Source organism: Lissotriton vulgaris, chromosome 5, assembly GCF_964263255.1.
Source record: "Lissotriton vulgaris chromosome 5, aLisVul1.2, whole genome shotgun sequence".
Taxonomy (NCBI): Eukaryota; Metazoa; Chordata; class Amphibia; order Caudata; family Salamandridae; genus Lissotriton; species Lissotriton vulgaris.
In genome coordinates this window covers 311,494,400-311,517,641 of record NC_141693.1, presented here as the reverse complement: position 1 = coordinate 311,517,641, position 23,242 = coordinate 311,494,400, and the positions used below count along the sequence as shown (strand labels likewise).

The following is a 23,242-nucleotide window of genomic DNA, read 5'->3' as shown; positions in this document are numbered from 1 at the left end:
GTAATCTTGTCATAAAGAAAGCAGGGGTTGGGCCAGTGCCCATCAGCGAGGCTAGGCCCCACATTTCACATTCAAGAAAAGTGCCACTGCTGAAGATCATTTAGCAATGCCAGTGATTTTTTTGATTTTGTTAATGAACAAACCAATTACAGCTGTCACCCTTTAATGTGTATAGTATTCAGAAAAAAAAGACAATTTTTTTTTTTCAACATCACAATAATAATACATGGATGGTGGACAAACACATGAAAACAATCTAGAGATATTTTTAGTAACATCAAAAACTACAACATATATCACAATACATCACATATAACAAAAAAACATGATACCAGACCCTATAGCCTATGTGTAAGCATATAACAGTGTTTGTATCCTGCATCAGGACCAGAGTTATGCACGTAATATGTTTTGTTGCTATGCCTCGACTTGAATTAGAAGAGAACATTAATGTGAGATGGGACTCTTAAGCATTGAAGCACAGAAGTGTGTGAGTGCCGTCTGGCCTAAGGTTGAAGTGTTTCAATGTCTGGATATGGCTGAAACTGTGTCATAAACAAGTGTGTCGCAGTACTTACAGGTGGGTGTAGGAGAGAAGCACGGGGGTAGAAAAACCTGAAATCTATGGTATTATCTGGGTATATACAATATAGCAGCCCGTCCCGACGTTGTCCGGGTATGAATTGCTGCCGGCCAGTAGTATATTGTTTTGTAGTATTTCGTTTTGAAGCATTTCTTATCTGTGACAGGCCTGAGAAACGCTCCGATTCACAGTGCACTGCTGATTCACTTAAGAGTGCGTGTTTAGTAGTGTGTGAACTCGAGTCTCCCTACTTTATTTTTCCTTGCAATATTATATAGCGCGAACTCGACAACATGGCATGAGCACAATTTATATTACAGAAGAACACATTAATTTGTGGTAGGCACGGGGAGACAGAGCGATTTGCCTGGAATCACAGGATGTTGAGCTGATGCCGAGATTCGAACGTAGCTCCCCAGCTCTAAAGTTCGCAATTCTAGAACTTGTGGCGGGAGGTGTGTCTAAAAGTGTATGTCGGTGCTGGCCATCAATGAGAGAGACCTGTGCATTTTTCAAATGGGAGGTGAAAAAATATGAGTTTGTTGCTGGAAATGTGGGCCGCCGTGCCACCAATGTACTTACCGGGGGAGGGTAAACACCCATTATTCCGCAACTTTCTTTCGGCATACCATCGCTTCGCATACTTTCATTACGAAAGTATCATGACTCCGCAATGCCATTATAACGCATGGCATTACATTTTATATGCTTTTACCACGCATACATTTACAACGAAATTCGTTGTAAATGCATGAATGGTAAAAGCATGTTTTTTTTTATGTTTGGATAAGGTAAGTATGGGTATAGGGGTATATGTTTTGGGGTACTGAGGTATATGTTTTGGGGTGTTTGGGTATTTTAAGGGTTCAGATATAGTTTTGGGTTATGGGGTACAGGGGTAGTTTTAGGATTTAGGGATAGGTATGGGTTTTGGGGTACAGGGGTATTTTTTGGGTTCAGGGGTAGGTTTGGGTTTTGGGGTACAGGGGTATTTTAAGGGTTCAGGGCTAGGTTTGGGTTTTGGGGTACAGGGGTATTTTTAGGGTTCAGGGCTAGGTTTGGGTTTTGGGGTACAGGGGTATTTTAGGGTTCAGGGGTAGGTTTGGGTTTTGGGGTACAGGGTTATTTTTAGGGTTTAGGGCTAGGTTTGGGTTTTGGGGTACAGGGGTATTTTTAGGGTTCAGGGGTAAGTTTGGGTTTTGGGGTACATGGGGATTTTTAGGGTTTAGGGATAGGTTTGGTTTTTTCGGGTACAGGGTATATTTATAGGGTTAAGATGGGTTAGTGTTTAAGGGTGTTGGGGTATTTTAAGGAGTAAGGGTGGGTTATGATTATGGGGTGCAGGGGTATTTAAAGGGAGCAGGGTGGGATTAGCACACGATATGAGACATGGCATGAAGGGCGGAACGTACCACACGCCCCCAGCGTTTGTCACCCCCCCAGCACACGCCCACAGCACAACGCAGACACGCCCACAAGGGACTACTTTGCTGGCACTGTTCTTTTACCTTTTAAATGTATGTGGTGGGCGTCTGCATAGCCTATGTCCTTCTGCTGCAACTGCCCTTTCCAAAGCTGTATTGATGTTGTGATTGGTGCTGTGGTTCCTGAGATTACCCGCCTCAAAGTTTTCGGCTCTCTCTTTATTATATTAGTATAGATGAACCACATAGAATACAGGGCTAAGAATCTGAACAGAGATGACAGGAGCTACCCATGGATGGTGCAAATGCAAGGATTGTGAAGGTTACGAGGCCCGAGTGGGTATGAACACAAAGACAGGCTCTGTGGAAGAAACAAGATATATGAACTTCACAGTACAACAGTGCCCACAGCACTCACAATACAGGCTGTTTAGGGCAATAGTTACCTAAGATCAGGAAAGTAGGAAGGATTTTGAAAGCTGGGGCATTGATTGGAATCATTGCTAAAACCTGATGAGATATTCAGTTTCTGTTTAAATAGTGTCTTAAATTATGAAGTGATTCAAAGCATTAAGAAAATTAAACAAAGAAATATTCCTACCTGGTATACACTTTGGGCCTCTCTAGGGTTATGAAAGTACTATACAAATGACAATTGAATATAATATCGCTGCCTCTCTCTGTTACATTATGATGGAGTCTGCATTAACTGCCTTTTGTTGAAGTTGAAGTGTGGTAAAGTACCCATCCTCTCTATTTATACCTGTGGTGGGATGATAACTCGGCCTTTCATCCTTTTGATCAATCCTGAGGCACTTTAAGAAGCCCAGTATGGCCTGATTGGGTGGGTAAAAACTGCACTAGTAATTACCAGTACTGTGCAACAACAACCCATCAGTATTGTGTGAATATGAGTTGAACCCCATGGAATTGGGAGTTACTTACAGGCCTGGTTTTACCAGAGGCTATTCTGCATTGTACCCCATTTTAGATTTGATTTCAGGTCCTGCATTTAATAAAAGTGTGCAAGGGATATGGTAAAATTGTGCTGAGGCTGTTGCAAGGCAAGTTGCAGGGAATGAGTGATGAGAGTAAAGGAAGAAGTGGGGAGTGTTGGCTGGCAGGTGGGAGCATGTAATGCTCTTCCTATGCCTTGTGTGAGGTTTGAGCACGGGTCATGGAAGGGGTCTGGGCTTCAATGCAGCCTTTTCTACAAGCGATTTTACATGCTGGATTTTCCAGCCAGGAAAATCACTTTCATTGTTCCTGTATCCAATAAATCCAAGTAGAGGACCACTAGAACTCATATAAATGTATGAAATTGAATTGCACACTGGAATTCCACTCCTCAGGTTCTCAACCAGTTAATGTCACATGGCCCATGAGTACATTGTCATCTTCCCTCTGTTAGCATGAGCATGCTGCAGACTGTCCGCTGCTCTGCACACGTTACTACATGGACTTATTTGCATATGCCTCTCTGAAACTTTCACACAGGAAGCTACAGTTGTTTTCAGGCTTTTCGTGCTCCTGGGATTTAGTCTGAACATTGTGAACAACGTCGAACAACAATGCCCTTGTTATTCTGTTCTGATCAGGCCCTAGCACCTAGACAAAACATTCAGATGCAGTTGCTTGTTTGGGAATACGTACTTTGGTTTTATTGGAATACACGGATAGGGAGCGAACACTTGGAGACTGGCCTTTCCAGGGAGAAGAGCATGACAGCACTTATGATGTAGATCTACCATCTATAGACTGAGACATGGGGTCTGCAGATAACACCCAGAGATCGTCTAATATATAATCATATTGCTTCTATATAAGGGGAGGGAGGTTAGGCTATGCTGTCATTTACTATGACAGCTAAGCATGGGCAAATTTTGCGAATTCGCGATCCGCGAATTTGCGGATTTGCGAATTCGCGATCGGCAAAATTTGCGAATGTGTGCGAATTTGCGGATTTTTGTTTTTTTGCGTGTTCGCGGGGGTTTTTTGCGTGTTCGTGGGTTTTTTGCGTGTTTGCGGGGCTTTTTGCGTCTTAGCGAGCCACTTGCATAGCGAAGTTACCCATGCAGTCGTTTATGGGAGAGGGAGAGAGAGATAGATAGATAGATAGACAGATAGATAGATAGATAGATAGATAGATAGATAGATAGATAGATAGAGAGGGAAAGAGAGAGGGAGAGAGAGAACGAGAGAAAGAAAGAGAGGCCGGATCTCTGAAGGGCCAGATTCCTGAGTTGCCCCTACAGAACATACAGCTTTTTATTTTTAGCAAAATGCATATGAAAATTGTGCTGTAAAGGTCTCTTTTAGTTTAGCCCCTCCTGACAACTCAAAATGGCTGTATTTGCCATCCTCTCCCTTCTTCCTGTTTTTTATATCTGTAAGTGCTTCCTGATGAGGTTTAATTCCTTGTAACTATTCTCTGACCCTGCTTCAAGGGTCAGAGCAGGGTCAGAGAATAGTTGCAAGTAGGCAACGAGGCGCCAGGAAGCAATTAGCAGCAGGTGTCCAAGTTGAAGTTAATTTGTTTGTAACCCTTTTGTAAAAAGTTACAAAGAAATTAGGTTCAACTTTTGCACCTGCTGCTGTAACCCTTGCTTGGCTGAAAATTCATCCCCGCTGATTGGCGGATTTTACCGCGATTTCGCGAGATTCGCGGATCGCGAAATCGCGGAAAATCCGCAAATTTGCCAGCGAAACGGATTTTACGCCCACCCTTAATGACAGCTCCTTTTATGATTATGGACTACTTTCTATGTTGACCGTATTTCTGTTATGCATTTTTCTGCTTATTGTGGCACGCATACTGCATATTAGAGTACGAACAACGTCGAACAACAATGACCCTTGTTATTCTGTTCTGATCAGGCCCTAGCACCTAGACAAAACATTCAGATGCAGTTGCTTGGCACGCATACTGCATATTAGAGTACGATAATTAAAATAAATATTTTAAACTTGTATGTGTTTCTGCCAGACCTTATTGTGGACGAGTACAAGAATATGAGCGAAAGGGTGTGTCTTGCAACTGTGATTCCTGAGAGAGTTGGGAGTGTTGTGTTCTGGGGTGTCTAATCATTTGTTCCTCTGTGAGTGAGTAGGAGGGTAAGTGAGACACTATAGCTAGTCGGTCTCTGGCTCATCGGTACTAAGGTGGTAGGATAACTCAGTCCCTACATACTAAGGTCCCATAATCCCATGCATAGTTCTGTGCTTGAGCAGAATCCCTGCAACAGACCCATGTCTTTTATGGGCACATTGCTAGAGGGCTGATTAGGTAAAGAGAGTGTGACACCATGAGGCATGAAAAGCAATGAAAAAACAAACCTCCTCCTCTACCTGTAAATTGCTTTTGGGTGACCTTTGTGGTCGAAGTGTGTTGGGTCTATTGGAAAAGACGTTCCAAATCTTTTTTTAATTTTACAGTAACAGCTCCCATACTTTTTTCTTAAAAAAACAACTAGACCTTCAGGTGCCTCTGGCTGAAAGTGAAGGTGGAGGGTCTCCTTTCTGTGAAGTAAAGGTCGAGGCAGACAGCGAAAAAGAAAACGAGCCTTCTCGCCTGGGTACTTGCTACATTAAAAAATGTAAATGTTTGCAATTGGTTAATCAGCAAATCTAAAGAATGCAGTGGAGCCAGTATGAGTTTTTGATTGGTGGTATCATTTGAAGCTGCATAACAACTAAATGTATACCTTTTGAGAGCTAGTGTACGGATATCAGCTCATTTCTGGGGTGTGTTCTAATGGAAACATAAAAATAGGATTGTACTAGGGACAGTCTGCGTATGACTAAAAAGATGTATATTTCTAACACACTTGTTTGGTCTAAACCCCTTCGCTGCTCATGACGAGCTCAGCTCGTCATGCAGTACACTGGTCGTGTGCTTATGACGAGCTGAGCTCGTCATGAAATAATGTATTTCAAGGATCTCCAGCACAGGAGGGGAATTGCCTTAGCAGTCATGTGGTTAAACAGGATATTTTATGGCACAAATTGCAGCAGCATATTTCATACTGTGTGTAATACAATTTTAAAATAAGGACTGGCTTATTCACAGTGCTTTTGATCGAAGGCTAGGGCCTCATAGCACTAGAAATTCCTCAGTGTACCACCAGGATTAAGTTCTGTGACTGACTGGTGACACAGACAGTCATATACAGTGATCACATTAACCAGCTGAGCTTTCATAACATAAAAGTATGTATTTCACATCGATTTCTTTAACTTGCATTTTTCCTTTAGGGTGTATAGGTTATATTTGATATGCATTGCATTTACCTGAAGGCAAAAGACTAATAAAATAGTTTGAGAGTACCTTGCCCCTGTTATACTCAAGATAATTTTTTTATTCACTTCAGCCTCTATGTGATCTGTGAAATACTGTCATTGAGTTCCCCTATCCAGAGCAACCCAGCACACATCAGTTTAAAAACTGTGTGTGTCTGGGAAGCTGCAGTAGCCCGGGCTAGGAAACGACAGGGGGGTGGGCCGGGGATGAGAGAAACGTTGAAACCCTTTTAGCCCAATGCTCACTACGCACCTGCATCTGACCCTTGGTAATTCTGAGTATGGACACTCAAAAGATACAATTTCAGGTTGGAGAAATATACCACAACTAATTCAATGTTATGGTGGATGAAAAAGTGAGAGTCCGCACCCATGCATCGTAGTGTGTGGTAGAAAAGAATACGGAAAGAAGATTTTCAACACAGAGTCTAAAGTCACCCATTAAGTGTGGTCATGGAAATGTTCACATCTAGTAGGTGGAACTGTGCTAATTTATGCACCCAATACTTTGACAATTTGATTATTTGAAACCTGGCCAGTACGAATTGTGTTTTGATCCTCATGTGAAAAGCTTTCATGGTCCTGCCAGATCGACATAGTAATAAAGAATTTTTATTTTCTAGCACACAGTTTGAGACTCCGCTCAGCGATTAGTCAATTTAATTCTGTTACCTCATTTTATGTTCTCCTGACACGTATAGGCCGCCTGCCCTTCAATGTGGTACTTAACAGGTATATAGAATTCTTGTCAACTATCTTAATCACCTGTGGTGCTCAGTGTCAAGATAATTAAAGATGCTGTGCCTGGGGAATTATTAGCCCAGAAAAATCTCAAAAATAACATCAAGATGAGATCACTGGTACTTGTACTGCTCTGGGGATCCTGTGGGGTGGGGAGCAAAATTTGAGGGGGGCTGTTTAGCAGCAGGAGAATTCCATTTGTTGATCATGCTGTTTCCGTGCATGTGATGCAGAACATTATTGGTCACTCTCTAGATTCCTCCTACAGTGACTAGCAGGGAATTCCCTAGGCGCCATGTTTTCTGTTTTGTCTTCAGGCGAATTGCTTTGAAGTACGATTCGGCATGTCAATAGTCTATTTTCAGTGCTAAATTACGCTTTATTTTCTAAATTATGCTTTGTTTGTGCTACAGGCCTTTTTCTCTCTTAACTGGATACCTTCAAGTCAGAACTAATTATGTACACTGTATGCATAATTAAACAGTTTGATGTTCCCTTGCTTTTGTATAATTGACTGTCTCTAAATTGTATGCTAAAATGTATTCACGTTTTGGTGTGAAAATTGGAAATTTCTATTTGAAACATCTTTGTGGGTGATTTCTGTGTGCTAGAGAACCCATACTTGTAAGATATATATATATATATATATATATGGTGGTTTTATTTATTTGTTGTGAAGTTTTATAAATTACTGGCTGTCTCTTCTTGGATAATTCTGAGCCCTGTAGGTGAGTGAGAGACTTGGTTATTTTGTATATAGGGGCAGCTAGAATCCAGTCAGCACCTTGAGGCCCTGGTCCGATCAGTCGATGATGCATTTTGATTGACTATAACACAAGCCATCAGGGGAATGTGATGGATTTTCTGACAATGTGAGAATAGGGTAGCCACCTTTCACAGACACAAATACCATTACGAGATAGATCTTTGAGAACAGGAAAAATACCAAACATATTGCTGTAATCACCCCAGTTTTCACGTTTTTCTCTACAAAACAAATCAATTTCAGTACACATGTTCCAACATGTTTTTCATAGCAAACTGAGTCTGCGGAATCCCCGGGCGTTTTGAAGTATCACACTTTATGTAATGCCAGTTTTGTAATCCGACCCTAAATATGGGTTCAAGCAGGATTTCTGGTTGCCCTAAAGAGTGTAGTAGGGAGCTGGATTTCTGGTTGCCCTAAAGAGTATAGTAGGGAACACACACTCGGATCCCACTCCCTGGTCGTATTGATGTGTTTAAGCATTACAAAGTGTTCTTGTTCAACTTTGCTGCCTCACTCGTGTCTGTGATTGCCCAACAATTCAGACAAATCCTCACCTTCAGCATCAACCCCCTCCCCCCCCCCTCCCCATTTATGTTAACCAGTGAAAAATATTTACATTTGTGCACTCTACCGACCTGGAGCAGCAGCACCATATGCCGGTTTTTAGTCCTCTCCACCCCGCCCCTCCCCCTCCCCGCCTCCCTGCCCCACCGTAACTCCCTCCACGGCCCGCGGCTGGCAGAACTGCGTTCCAGTCGTGGAGCTAAATTTACACAAGGTCCAAGTGGCGCGGGCAGCGGACGAATCCACTCACGTCTCAATTCAGACAGCGCGGGAAAGCTCCGGAGGCCTCGCTCTACCAAGGCGCGCGCGCCAAATCGCATCACGGCTCGGCTTCGCATGATGAGCCCGGGGAGAAGCTCCTCACGTAGCCCCGGGTCCCACGAGTGTCTGCCGCTCCTGACCTGCGACAGCCCGGTGCGCTGCAGACAGATTCATAATAAAAGACAAGTCTAACCCCTGAATAATGGATGGGCCGCTGGGGACGGCTGCCGCGCTCGCCCGAGCAGGTCACGGATGCGCCGTTTTGCAGCAGCTGAACAGTTCTTAGACAGGCCTCTGAGGAGGCGCGAGCTGAGAGGATAGGTCGCGCTGTTGTAAGGCTCGGAAATGAGGCCATAACCCATGCTACGTTATCAGGTTAACCACTGGCTTTGTAATTAAGGTCCATTAAGATGCATTTTAGGTAAATTAATCTGAGATAGCTTTCCAGAAACCACCTAATCTGAGCCGTTAGTTGTCAGTGGAGCTCATCGGCACTCCTCTTCCGGGGACTGGCACTTATTTCGACCCAATGATCTAATAAGAATATGCAGTTCATTTTAAAGGCGGTGGAATAAGTGTGTATAGGTACAGTTTACCAGAGGGGGAATATGCTCCAATAGGGGCAAGTGTCCTCACACACTTGTATGGGTGTCATGCTTCACTTCATGAAACAGCAGTTCTATAAAAAGATCTCTGGTAAAGTGCGCCCTTGTGGGTGCCCGTCGGGCATTGTAGTGCTGACCTGACTAGAAGCTTGCCCGAAGATGAAGCATGCCCGGGGCTTTAAGTGGACAGGGTCTCACCGAGTCTGAGCACCAGCAGTTTTTTTTAAGGGGGCTTCAAAACAGGTCTCCATCGGACTCTGTTTGTGCCCTGGCACAGGCGGTCTCTTTTTTTTTTCCGGACTGCAGTGACAGCAGGCACATCAATGTGCGTGTGGTGAGCGTTGCAGGGGAAGGGAAATCCTTTAAAGAGAGTCATTTTCTCTCTGGATTTCTCTTCTCTTTTTGAACTCAGGAGCAGCAACATTGTCATGATGTCACCACCAGGGCTTTAAGTGGAAGCGTTTTCAATATTATATACACGCCATAGTTGCTGCTTATTTATCTTATGCAACCATTGACAAAGCCAATAGTCCTGACTTGTAGGTATGATGTGACTTGTTGTATCATATATCTGGGCGCAATGACAGGAACAGCAAAATACAAGTTGGGCGGCACACTGTGCTAAACACAGATTTTAACTTACGTGTTTTTAACCCCTTGGCTGCTGGGGTAATTTTCCTGCTGTGCTGGGGGGCGGGGGGCGCGAACAGTGCCCCGGTCCTCATGACGAGCTCAGCTCGTCGTGAGCTACAGTGCTCCTGTGCTCATGACAAGCTGAGCTCGTCACGGCCACACCCGTTTCAATAGAACGTTCAGCACAGCAGGGGAATTATCCCAGCGTGCAAGCCATGACGAGCTCAGCTGGTCATGAGCACCAGAGCACTGTAGCTCATGACGAGCTGAGCTCGTCATGAGCATGCAAGGGGTTAAGCCACACCCTTAATTACATTGACCACGCACCTTTGAGAGACCCCCCAGTTTTTTCATCCCACTTAAAGCCCCGAGTATGCCATCCATATATGTGTGTGAGGTTACTTGCTCCTATTGGAGCCTATCCTCCCTCTGATGAGCTGCATCTATACACACTTATTCCACAGTTTTTAAAAGGAACTGCATACTCTTTTTGGATCAATAGATATAGTAAGGAACTTGTATGCTGGACCCAAACGCTCCTGGTCTCCCACCTCTTTTGATGTACTTATTTTGACCCATCAGACATTCGCAAGAGAGGGGAAAAAGAGGAAAGAAGGAGGGAGAGAAAGAATGAAAAAAAAGCCACAAAGGGAGAAAGCAGGAACCTGCAAGAGTGAGGTAAAGGGGCCCACCAGAGTGCCTGGTAGTGTATTAAAAAGGCATGAGGGGAATTCAAGACTCTGCAGCCTTGGTATGTGGTGTTTCAACATTTAATAGCACTGGCCTCAAGCTTGCACCGGCACTCATTCTTTTACAAATAAAGAACTGTCAGAAACTCTCCCATGGATCCGGTCCCCTTGCTTTGAAGTAACCCCATGACAGCATGTAAGTTTAATATAATTATCCTTCACTATCCAACTTGGCGGAATGTACTCTAAGATAATTTGCCAACTGCTTGACTTGGGTTCTGGTCCCGGGTTCTTTGTTTGATCTAATTTATGTGATCAAGAAAAATCAATCTGTCTGTAATCCTGGTCCATTATTTGGTAAAATATGGAGTTACTTAAAAAGGTTGTACAACATGCTTAAAAACAGAATGATCTGATAGAGATTTCTAGCCACAGGTCCCTTACCTTAGAATTATCCCTAGGTGTCAGACTGGATCTGGAAAAAGTTTGCGAGTAGTACCCCTTCGTGCCGGTAAGTGGTGTCAATCGGCTCCACGTGGAAATTATGGCATTTTCTGCGCCAGAACTGACGGTGCCTATATACGTGCCATCCAAGCCCCTAACGTCAGATAGTTTCTTTCTGGATAGAGCTGCCCCATAGTCAGTTTTTGAATAACTTTTTTAGACTTTTTTTTTTTTCAGGTTTCCCTCCTAGTATGGCAAGGATGTCCTCTCAGAAGGCAGGCTTCAAGCTCTGCAGCGCCTGTGACGGCTCGATGTCTGTGATGGACCTGCATCTTGTATGCCTCTAGTGCCCTGTGCGCAACCACAATCCTAAGGCCTGCTCTAAATGCTGCGCCATGAGTGAGTGATCCCTCAAGCTCCTGGTGGCTTGACTTGCGACTCTGCAATGATCCAGGCCGTAGTCGAGAGGGAGGTCCCGGGAGTTACTGCGGTATTCAAGATCCTCGTCAAACTTTAAGTCATCTGGAAATTCAAGTAAGTCCTGCAAAAAGAAGAAGACATCCAAGAGGTCTTTGACTTCTCCTCGTCCATCGTTCAATGAGATGGGGGAACTTTGACATTCGAGGTCTGGCTCCGTGGTTAAGCCAGCACCTGGGCCGTCTCTGCACTTCCCCGAGTTTACGGGAGCCAGAGCGACCCCTGCCCAATTGAGAGAACTTTATGATGCTGTGCCCTCATGTTTTAGCGGCCTGTTCCCTCTGGTGTTCCTTCGGGCCCACACGTTCGGGAGGGGTCCCTAGTGGATCCACGCTGGCGGCTCCGGCCCCGGCACCTGTCAGGCACCCTTGGATCCACAGATAGATCAAGACCGGTGCCAGTCGCACCACCTCAACCTTCCCCATATGCCAATCCTGATGTTGAAACTGGGTGGCGTCCCCCCCATTCTGATTCCAGGCTCCGACACAAAGCTGGATGGGCGACACCAGACATCGACTCTGGCGCAGGCTGGAGCCATGAAGAATACCAGCATTATGACCCTAAAATGGACTGGTGTGAAGAACTGGCGGACTGAATACCTCTCCAGATACTGGCATGCTTTCTCCCCCTACCATGGCTAAGGAGGAGGATGCGTAATTTGCAACGGTGGTGAGGAGGGCAGCAGAGGTCTTGGACCTTGACTTGCCCTCGGTGGCAGTCAAGACTGACTTCTTGACAGAAATGCTTCAGCCGGTGATGTTCCCTTCTGAACTGCTTCTCCCATTTAACAAAGCTTTTACTGACATCCTGCTTGGATCTTGGCCCAAGCCCAACACAGGGGTGCCTGTGAACATGAATTTTGCTCGCTGCCATCCCCCCACCCCAGGGGACTTTATCTTCCTCATGATTCACCCTACCCTGGAGAGCTTAGTGGCCCAAGTTTCTATTTCCCACATAAATCCTGGTGCATTCCCAACCGTACCACCGAATCTTTAAACTAAAATGCTGGACAACCTAGACAAGAAGATGTTTTCTTCCACAAGCCTGGCACTATTGTTTGTGAACACTGTGTGTCTTTTAGGCCACTCTTCCCATGCTCTTTGGTATATGGTTGCGCAGGGTCTGCCAATGGTCCACAAGGAGGCCCAGGCTGTACTCTCCCAGGCAGTTGCAAAACTGGAGAGACACAGCTAAGTTCACAATCACATGTGGACTGTACACCACCGACTCACTGGGCAGAATGGTTTCATCGATAGTGACCTTACAGCGCCACGCCTGGTTGAGGACGACTGTCTTCTTTGAGGATTTCCAAGCCTTGCTTATAGACATTCCCTTTGATGGCATGTGTCTATTCGGAGGCAAGACGGATTCAGCGCTGGAGCGCTTTAGGACAGCAGGGTTACAGCCAGATCCTTGGGCCTTTTCATAGTCCCTCATCACCCCCAATCCACCTTTTTCTCCTTTCGTGGCAATGGAAGGGGCTTCCAGCCCTGTCTGTACCCGCCTAACCACTGTGGCGCGCAAGCTTCACAGCCTCTGCGTGGCCAAGGATGCGGTGCCCACAGACCTCATGGGTCAGGCAGCCAGTGGTTAGGCCAGTCCACCACACACAAATCAACTGCCGCCTCCAAGCCCTTATAGTCTGACCCCTTATCATCATGGGCACCCAGTGGGTGGTAGGATCCACCATCACCTGCACCACTGGCAGGCTATCAGATCAGACCAATGGGTTTTGCAGATTGTCCAGCGGGGCTACTCTCTCCCCTTCAAGACTACCCTTCCACCCCTGCCACCTGCTTGTGAGAGGCTGATAGAGGACCATCTTTCTCTGCTCTGTCGTAAAGTGATGGCTCTCTTGGGCAAGGAGGCTATAAATAGGTTTCCAATGCCAAAAGTAGGCCATAGTTCTTATTTCCACTATTTTCTGGTTCCTAAGAAAGACTGGGGCTCTTATCTTATCTTGGGCCTGCACCCTCTCAATTTCATCTACAAGAACATGAAGTTCAAAATGCTCACATTCGCTGAAGTCTTGTCTGCACTGGACACAGGAGAATGGATGGTAGCATTGGACATGCAGGGCGCATAATTGCACATTACCTGCGGTTCACAGTAGGCCACAAGCACTTTCACTTTGCTATGCTCCCTTTTGGCCTCACCAGTGCCCCTCGAGTGTTTACCAAGGTGATGGCAGTGGTTGCTGCTAATCTGCAGAGATCAAGGGACCAGTCTTCCGCTATCTTGATGACTGGCTGTTGAAGGCAGGCTTCCCCCGAAGGCTATCTTTTGCCCCGTCATGACTACGGTAGACCTTCTGCATTCACTGGGGTTCACTGTCAATGTGCCGAAGTTACACCTGGCTCCCTCTCAGATACTCCCGTTCATCAAAGCTGTTATGGACATGGTGCTGTTTCGGGCATATCCTCCCAAACAGCTAGTCCAGGATATTTGGGCTATGATACCGATGTTCCAGCCTCTATCCTGGATTTCAGTAAGACTGACTTAGAGACTGCTGGGCCTCGTGGCTTCCTGCATGCTGCTCGTGACACATGGCTAATGGCATATGCAGGCTCTGGACTTGAAGTTCCAGTGGGCGCAGCATCAGGGCTATCTCTCTGACATGGTTCAGATCTTGGAGAGAACTGCACAAAATCTGCAGTTGTGGTTAACGAACCATGATTGGGTCAGCGGCTGACCCCTTTTCCTTTTCCTTCCCCAACCAAATCTGATAGTAGTGACAGATGTGTCACTCCTAGGATGAGGTGGCCATCTGGGAGAGGTGGAGATCAGAGATCTCTGGTCTCTGGCAGAATCTGGACTCCAAATCAACCTTCTGGAGCTCCTGGCAATACGGCAGGCATTAAAAGCCTTTCTACCTTCAGTCAAGGGGAGGTTAGTGCAGGTGTTCACAGACAACGCCAACCTCATATGGTATTGCAACAAACAAAGTGGGTGGGTCGTGGACCCTTTGTCAAGAGGACCTGTATCTCTGGTCATGGGTAGAACTTAAGGACATTTCCCTGGTCGTTCAACACCTGTCAGCTCTCTGAATGCCAGGGCTGGCGAACTCAGATGCCTAGCGGACCACGAATGACGCCTCTATCCGGAGGTGGTTCAAAGTCTCTTTCACCAGTGGGGAGAGCCTTGGTTAGACCTGTTCACCCCCGCTGAGAACATGCAGTGTGGGCAGTTCTGTGCGCTGGAATTTCCAAAGCTGCTCTTGCTCAGAGATGTTTTTCATCTTGAGAAGAGCTCGGCCTCCTGAACGCCTTTCCACCCATACCACTCCTGTCCAGAGTTCTCAAGAAGATCAGGAACAACCAGGCCCAAGTCATCCTCGAGGCTCAGAACTGGGCTAGTAGAGTTTGGTATCCCAAGCTGTTGAGCATGGCCATCGGTCCTCCGATCAGGCCCCCTTTCAGGAAGATCTTCTATTGCTGCAGCAGGGGAGAGTTATCCACCCACTCCTGGCAATGCTCCGCCTTCTTGTGTGGAGATTGAGCAGTGACAGTTGCAGTCTTCAACCTTCGCCTGAAGTCTGCGATGTTATTATGGCTGCCAGGCGCCCTCCACCAAAATAGTATACACCAGCTGCTGGAGCAAGTTTGTGGCATGGTGTGCAGAAAAGCAGGCTGACCTCCTTTCTGCTCCCCCTTTTCAGGTTCTTCTAATAATTCTTTCCCTTGCCAAGCAAGGCTCTGCTCTAGGCACATTAAAGAGTTATTTTTCTGCTATCTCAGCCAACCCTCTTCAAAATCCCATTTACACATAGATTCTTGAAAGGTTTACAACATGTTTCCTCATTCTCCCTTTATCATGACTCAGTGGATCCTTAATATTGTCCTGATGTTCCTCATATACTCGCTCTTTGAACCCTTGCACAACTGTGCTCTCAGGCTTGTTTCCATCAAGAAGGCCTTCCTGATGTCAATAACTTCTGCTGGCTGGGAGAGTCATTGAGCTTCAGGCTTTGTCATCCAAGCCTCCATACTTGAACATCTACCCAGACAAGCTGGTTCTACAAATTAGAGATTCCTTTCTTCCGAAAGTTGTCACTCCCTTTCATGTAGGCCAGTCCATCACTCTGCTTACTTTTTACGTACCGCCACATCCCTCTAAGGAAGTGTAGGAACTTCACCGACAGAACCCACAAAGAGCATTGTTGTTCTGCCTTGACCGATTGAATGAGTTCCGGATGGATGACCAACTCTTTGTGGGGTATGTCTGAGCGAAAGAGGGAAAGGATATGCAGAAATGGACCATCACCTGATGGATCATGATCTGCATTAAAATTTGCTATGCATTTGCCAAGAAGCAACCCTCTGAGGGTTTGCATGCTCATTCTACCAGAGCCAAGGCTTCCACCACAGCTTTAGAATAATGAGTTCTGGTCCTGTATATCTACCAGGCAGCAGCGTGGGCTTCCCTGCACATGTTCAAAAAAACACTACTGCCCTGACAATCAGGTCCATTGTAATGGGCACTATGCCTGCTTGGTCCTGAAGGACTTTTTGGAATGAAACTGTTTTGCAGAACCACCTCCGGCAAGATGTTGCTTGCTATCTATTGTGAGATAAGTAATCTGCAGCTAGAAGCCTCTATCAGATGGACAAGTTACGTACCTTTGGTTACACCTTATCTGGTAGAGACTCTAGCCGCAGGTTTCTTACCGGCCCACCTATCCTCCTCGGTCTCCGAACGGATTTCTAGGGACAGGGTATTTCCTCTTTTAGGGCCCTAGTTTTCCCCACCAGGGGTCAGTGTTCTACGTGGAGCCATGCTCATGGCAAGGAAGGAAAGTCGTGAAAAGTAACTGACATCAGTGCGCTAGGGTGACACCTATACATGCACCATACACATCACTTCCGGTACAGACTCCACCCCACACAGAGCCAATCGAGGCCACCTACCGGCGTGCAGAGGTACTGCTCACAAAAACATTCCGGATCCAGTATGATTCCTGGGGATAATACTAAGGTAAGAAATCTGCGGCTGGATGAAGTCTCTACCAGATAAGGTGTTAACTAAGGTAAGTAACTTGTCCTATACATTTGTAAATAATAGATTATGTCCACTAAATCCTCTTGTCTTCTGTTTTTAGGTCTGACGTGCATTTGTCAACACCTAACAGGCAGATTATAGAAAAATAGGGGTATTTGACTTCCCTTTTAGCTTGCATTCGAGTGGAGGATGTTCAAAGAGGCAGAAAGCTAACATTTCTGCTTAAAAAGTCCCTCTTAAAGTGAGGGGCATTATAGGGTTTTGGCCTCATATCCTGGGACATCTCTTGCTATATTGCCACTGCTCCCCACTTATGCTAATTAGTCACTCCATTCTTTTTTTTTAGGATTTGTGCCCTGTGCTTTCACTTGTACAAAAGACATACTATTGCAGACCCCTTTGTCACAAAGGCTACTAGTCATCAAGTAGGCGGCAAAGGTATTTCTCTGTTTTGTGAATGGGCACACGACAACCTAAAACAGAGTATGTTGAGGCACATGTCTTCCAGTATGCAGAGAACACAATCACAACTCTTGGGCTGGAGATCCAACACGTTCACTTAGTCCTTTGAGACCAAGGAATGCACTTAAAGTGGTCGACCTGACCTACAATGCCCTAAAGAAAGACTCCAGAATGTGAATACAGGTATACCCATATCGCACCCCTGGACAGCAGCCACAATCAATATCCTGATGTGCATTGGTTACCAAGGTGTGCTTTTTGCTTTGTTACCCCCAAATGTTACTGCTCCCTTTTAGTTGATCAGAGACAAATTGTAAAGATGCGAGGAAATCACGCGCGCTGTTATTACCACCCCCAACTGTATCAGTTCTTACCTGGACCTGGCTTACCAACCTAATGACCTCAATACCTCTAATGAGGACCTGAGTCTATACTTCATCTTTAGTCCCCCCCCCCCCCACACCCACACCCCCCAGTTGAGTGATTGCTTATACCTGGCGTGGGTTTCTGCCTTGAGCTACATTCAAATGAACTCTTTTTAGCTTTCTGGGATAGTCTCTGCGCCTTGGAATCTTTCTGCAGTAAGGAACAATCAGCAGTCATGAGTCAGGCAGAGAGAGTATATGCTTTCGGCAAAGATGCCTGCGGAGACAGGTGCTGTGCTGGGCCCTATATTATTTGAAGCACCAATTAAGAAAAGAAATGATCATTTGCAATGGTGAAAATGACTTTTTTATCAATTCAGCCTCTTATTGAATTCCTGTTTGAAGAAGTTAATCTAATTTCAAGATTCTTGTCGGTGAAGGGACATAAAAAACGCAGTTGGAACCTTCTTTTTTCTTTAATATATTAGTGTGCACAGCCATATTGTAGAGTACCTGATTTCATGAAAGTAGATTTCTTGTAGCCAAAGTGCGGGACTTTGGGAGTTAATGACCCTGGGGAACCGGGGCAAAATACTGTGTGCCAAGCGCGTCATCCACTCCCTATTAGATTTTCTGTTTTCGCATTATCCATCGGGGCTGGTGCTGCAGCATGCCGTAATGTATTTTAATATGGCACATTACTTTCGCAATATGTCATCCCCACCTGCCGCCCAGTGCCGTCCATGAGCCACGTCAGGCGCAGCGCTTCTTACTCAATGCATGTTGCTCTCGGTTGCCATGCCTATGCGCTCCTATTTACAGCAAAGTTTGGCTTGGCCGCCCGAAGAGCGTTCCTCTGGGTTGACCTCTCCTTTCACTGACGTCACAAATGAAATCAGCGAGGAAGCCTGCGAGGAATGAGGCCCAGTGGCCAGATCTTGATCGAATCCCAGGCTGGTTGCTAGTCTGCCGCGCAGCGCTGATTAAATCTTGCATTGTTTTGAAAATGTAATCTGGAAATTGGAACTGTCCCCAGCTGATGAGATGCTTGGGGTCAAGCGGCCGCAGCAGCCCTAGCTGGAGCAGAAAGCAGCGACTCATAGTTGGCGTAGAGACTGGGAGGGAGTGGTCAACATCCATAGCAGGGGCACATCTGGCTAGGATTTAGTAGAGTTAGTGGGGTTTTCCACAGAGAGGCCAGTATGGAGAAGGCTCGAGAATGATAGAACTGGTGGAACAAAAGCTTCTGCCAACCTGGAGCAGGCTGATGTGTGCAAACAAGTTTCATTGAGCTGGTCAACGGGTGCATGGGGAAAGTTGAGGCAGTGACCCATTAGGGCAAAGCTGACGGCATTCACCGATTTCTTTTTTTAGTTGGATATCCAGATCCTTGCTAGCAAAAAAGCTTCACTTCTGTCCCTTTACTCAATATTTTCTGTCTTTCCTCCTTTCCATAGTTCCAGGTCACTAGCACGCGTCAATGACAGCACAACCTTAATAATGATGAATATTCCTGAGATGTGTAGAGTGAGCAGGGCAGTGTAGAGAGAGACCAGCTTTGACCAATCCAGGGCTGGCTCCATGCCACAGGAACCACCATCAGCCAATCATAGCTTTTTAGTCAGCTGTGCTTAGCATTCAGGCCCAAACTTATAATGGGCAGTGAGACCAGGCTGCCTCCCAGTTATTGTTAAGAGGTGCCATGAAATTTAGGACAATGTGGCTACACAGGGCTTTAAGTGGGATGAAAAAACCGGGGAGTCTTTCAAAGGGGCGTGGTCGATGAAATAAAGGGTGTGGCTTAAAAATCCATAAGCTAAAAATCTGTGCTTTGCATAGTGTGCCACCTGGCTGGTATTTTTCTGTTTCTGTCATTGCATACAGATATATGATACAACAAGTAACAGTATACCTACAACAAGCCAGGACTATTGGCTTTGTCAATGATTGTTAGTTGCATAAAATAAATAAGCAACAACTATGGCTTTGTTGTATATAACATTGAAAATGCTTCCATTCTGAAATTAGACCGTGAACAAACTAATACAAGTTTCTTTGAAGTTACATTCTAGGCTTTGAGCAGTGGTACTGCTGCAGAGGTAAGATTTTCTTTTCCAACCTGAGGGCGAGAGCAAAAATGGAGAGCCCGATAAAGACCTTTCTCGGTACCTGCTTTTAAAAACTGCCGGTGCTGAGCACTGGCAGGACCCGGCCCACCTAAAGCCCTGTGGCTACAGCTCAAAGGTCCTAGCAACTTGGGTCCAATAGTACTGGTCTCTTTGAGGGGTGGGAGAGCTTGTTCTTCGATGTGGCGCAGGGGGTTAGGACTGGCTTGAGCCCCAAACAATAATTACTGCCATCTAAACCCAGATGGCCACAGAGACAAAATGGCAGAACCAGTGTGAGAGGGCTCAGTTTTCAGAGGTTTGTCCTATTTGCAGGGAAACAAATGTTTCAGACAGAATAAAAAATACTGAAGATAAGATAGCCTAGAAATGTCGCTGCTATACTCAGTCTCCACCACCTCCACAGAGAGGACTTTGGAGCGCTTCAGGTAGGTCCGGGGGGATCCTATGGTTTTCTTGGGTAGAGGTGGGCTAGCATTTTAAGGCTCAAGCCAGACACCTAGCTCAGCTCAAGAACCTCTTGGACCCCCTAGCCCAAAACGAGTCGAGCTTTAATGTGGCTTCCGCCTAATTCATGATCCCAAAATTAAAGATAAAGCACAATCCATTGGTGTTAAAAAGGAGAGAAAGAGTTAGCCATCTAATGGCCTACTTGCATAATGTGAAACCAAAAAGCATGGGGCCAATCCTGGCTTCCCCACTTGTCCAAATTGTGTGACACTAGACAAATATTTTATTTTATAGTGCAGCCATTTGCTGTGTTACAACATATGAGAGCATCATCCAATATGTGAGTTCAAGGTGTGCACTGTACAAAATTAATGTGTTGTATTAAAGTGCAACACTTCTGCATGTTAGAGAAATAACTTTAAACATTTTAAAGACACTATCACATTTTCACCTGATGTTTCTTGTATGATTTAAATGTCCAGTATTTTCAGGGCTTGGCTTGTGCACTGGGTCCTACAGCCCAACCAAACCCTTTGCTTGGCTCTGGCTCAGCTCTTCCTTTTATTTGTTGGCTCGCCTACTTCTATATCCTTGTGTGTCTGGTACTCTTTTCCAATACTTCACTTGCAGGCCGGAGGCACGCAGACAGCAGAAGGGTACTGGGCACCACTTCAGACTTAGTCCCCACCTAAACGGCACAGACAGCCAACAGCTAAGGTCCGGGACGCACCAGCAGGTTCTTGAAGGTCCTGTTCAAGGATGGCTCTTGAAAATGCCTGTCAGGGTAGTAGCAGCAGCGGCTCCTCCATTAAGGTGGAGGAGTGTCGCCCTACTGCTCTCTGAGCAGTGCAAAAAGGAAAAAAAATCAATGATAATATCACAATGCTATCATTTTATTTTTCAGTATTGAGCCAGTGTAGGGTGGAGAAAGGGCTGTCGTCGCAGAGCAGGGAGGAGGAGTCGTGGGCATCAAAAGTGGGCATGACTGTTTGGCCTGCCGTCTTAGGACGGACAAACCAACATGCGCACTAAGCATTTCTCCACCTGGCTGTGTTGCATAGCCAGGTGGAGAACTGCCCCACGCTCCCAGGCAATGTCTGAGCGGCAAACCGGCCACTCAGACCAATCACAACGCTGCTGTCATGGTGGTAATAGTACCATGGCGTTGTGATTGGCTTAGGGGAGTCTGGGAGCCTGTGTGCTGCTGCGAGTCGACAGGAACAGAAATGGACGGAGGAGAGGCAGCGGCTGGCAGGTAAGTGATTGTTTGTTTTTTTCTGTCCCCCCCACCCCTACCACTTCTGTTCCGTAGCACCCGCCACTGGGCTCTAGTATGCTAAATCTGTATAGGTTGGCAAGCATCCCATAGTTAATCAGCTGATTGCAATGTTTTAAAGGTTCTTGTTAGTGCCCTTGGAGGGTTTTAATTTATTTACGGGCACTAAGCGCAGCCCACTCAACACTCCTAGAGTTAGAGAAGTGCATCCAATTAGTTATACATTTTCTTGTTCCTGGTGTGCTTGCTAGACTCCTTTGGAGCCCCCTCGCCCCCACAAACCATCAAGAAAAAAAATGTCCCTCCTCACACAAAACGATATTTAGCTACTCCCAAATCTTCTTAAAATCAGTGGGACACTACACATCTCCCTGAAACGTACAAAAATCACACCTTAGCTTGGTCTAAAGTTACTTACAAATCTCTGTGCAAAATACTCATCACCGCACTCCCTTTGAACTATCTGCAATCACTGTGAAATATAGGCTGTCTGTGGTGTGCAGGGTGACTTTGAAGACATTGCACATAATGCTATAGCATTAATAGCATGTACTGATGGAGAAGTGGAGAAGTGTGGCTCAATGGTTAGAGCGGCAGACCCTAATGCAGAGGTCTGGCCCGGACCAGGGTTCAATTCCCACCTCGGTGGGTCTTGGGCTCAATTTCCCCGGACCTGATATTCTCGCCTCGGTGCCTATTCTAATCATGGGTCCCACTCTGCAACTCTGGGTAATAGCTTGCTTAATCTCCACAACGGCCCCAACAGCGCTACTATGCCTGGCTTCACCTTGGGGGTGCCCAGGAGTGGGCACTTCACAGGGAAAGGCCAGGAAGGGTTCCACATCGGTATGTGCACAGCGCCTTGAGACCCCTTCGGGGGTGATATGTGTGCTACATAAAAAAGCACTACATTTACATTTGATGCAGGCAGTCAGCTTCGAACACCTGGAAAAGACACTTGTTACAGTTTCCCGTGTCAGCTCTGCTCCTATTTTTAAACTTTGTTAGATAAAAGGCGGAGATTCTGATTCGCGGCCTTGGACCCAGTGATGCATGGGTTTACCTCAACCGAAGCCATCAGCATCCACTCAGAAGACTGAGCTAACTCCAATAATATTATTTTATTCTAAACCTGTTACTAAGAGGAAGGGATGGCTTCCATTGCTTTCCTACAGGCTGAAGATGTGCCGCGTGCGCAACTCCTCACCACATGTCGCTGTGCTCTATTTACATTCAGGAGACTATTACTCGAATTAGCAGCCTCTTGGGCTGAAAATAGGTTTGCACTCTATTGCGTTTTCAGCAGGGAGCATCATTCCGCATGTTGCTGAGCACCAGAAACCTGCCAAGGATGTGGAATTGCCGCCCGCGACATCTCTGCAGCTGAGTGCCGCTGCGCGCGCCGTCTGCGGCGGAAGGGGGGACATCTCGTGCATGAAAATGTGCAAATAAAGCCGGGCTTCCTAATTAAAGCACGCGCAGGAGACTGCTGGTGACGGGAAGGGTGAAGGCGGGGAGAGGGGGCCCACAAGGGTAGACCCTGTGGGACGCTAGCGTGTCTGAACACCTGGTTGCCCTGTTTTACATATGAACTCCTTCTCTGGCAGCAAAGGCTCTGAGGTGCAGACAATTTTCGATGTCTATAGAGGACGCCACAATTTGGTCCGGGCAGCCCTAAAAAGAAGCCCACATTGGCAGATCGCAACCTCTCTCAATAGACTGCTTGGTTAGGCTCGTGGAGGTAAATGATGGCAAATATTTGCAGTAATACAAGTATTTTAAAGTTTATAGGGGCAGTATTTCTTTAAGAAATTAACATGAAAAACGTACTTCAAAAGCACAGAATTATAAAAAAAATACTAATAATTCACTTCTAATTGCTTTTTTATCCATACATTTGCTTTGGGTATTTTGATTAATGTTTGCTGGGAAATATGACATGTGCCTTTTACACTCACCCTGGGCTTTTTGATATTCATTTTATTTTTTTGCAGCACTTAAGAGAGGCCCTCATGTTCTCATAGACTGGTGAAAGGGATATCATTTTTTTCTGTTACTTGCTGCAAGCATCACATC

At 45.9% G+C, this 23,242-nt stretch overlaps 1 protein-coding gene across 1 annotated transcript in view; it reads left to right on the top strand.

The window, feature by feature from the left end:
• MORN1 (MORN repeat containing 1) overlaps positions 1-23,242 on the top strand; it is a 499,511-nt gene that overhangs the window by 266,569 nt on the left and 209,700 nt on the right. The window lies entirely within an intron of this gene.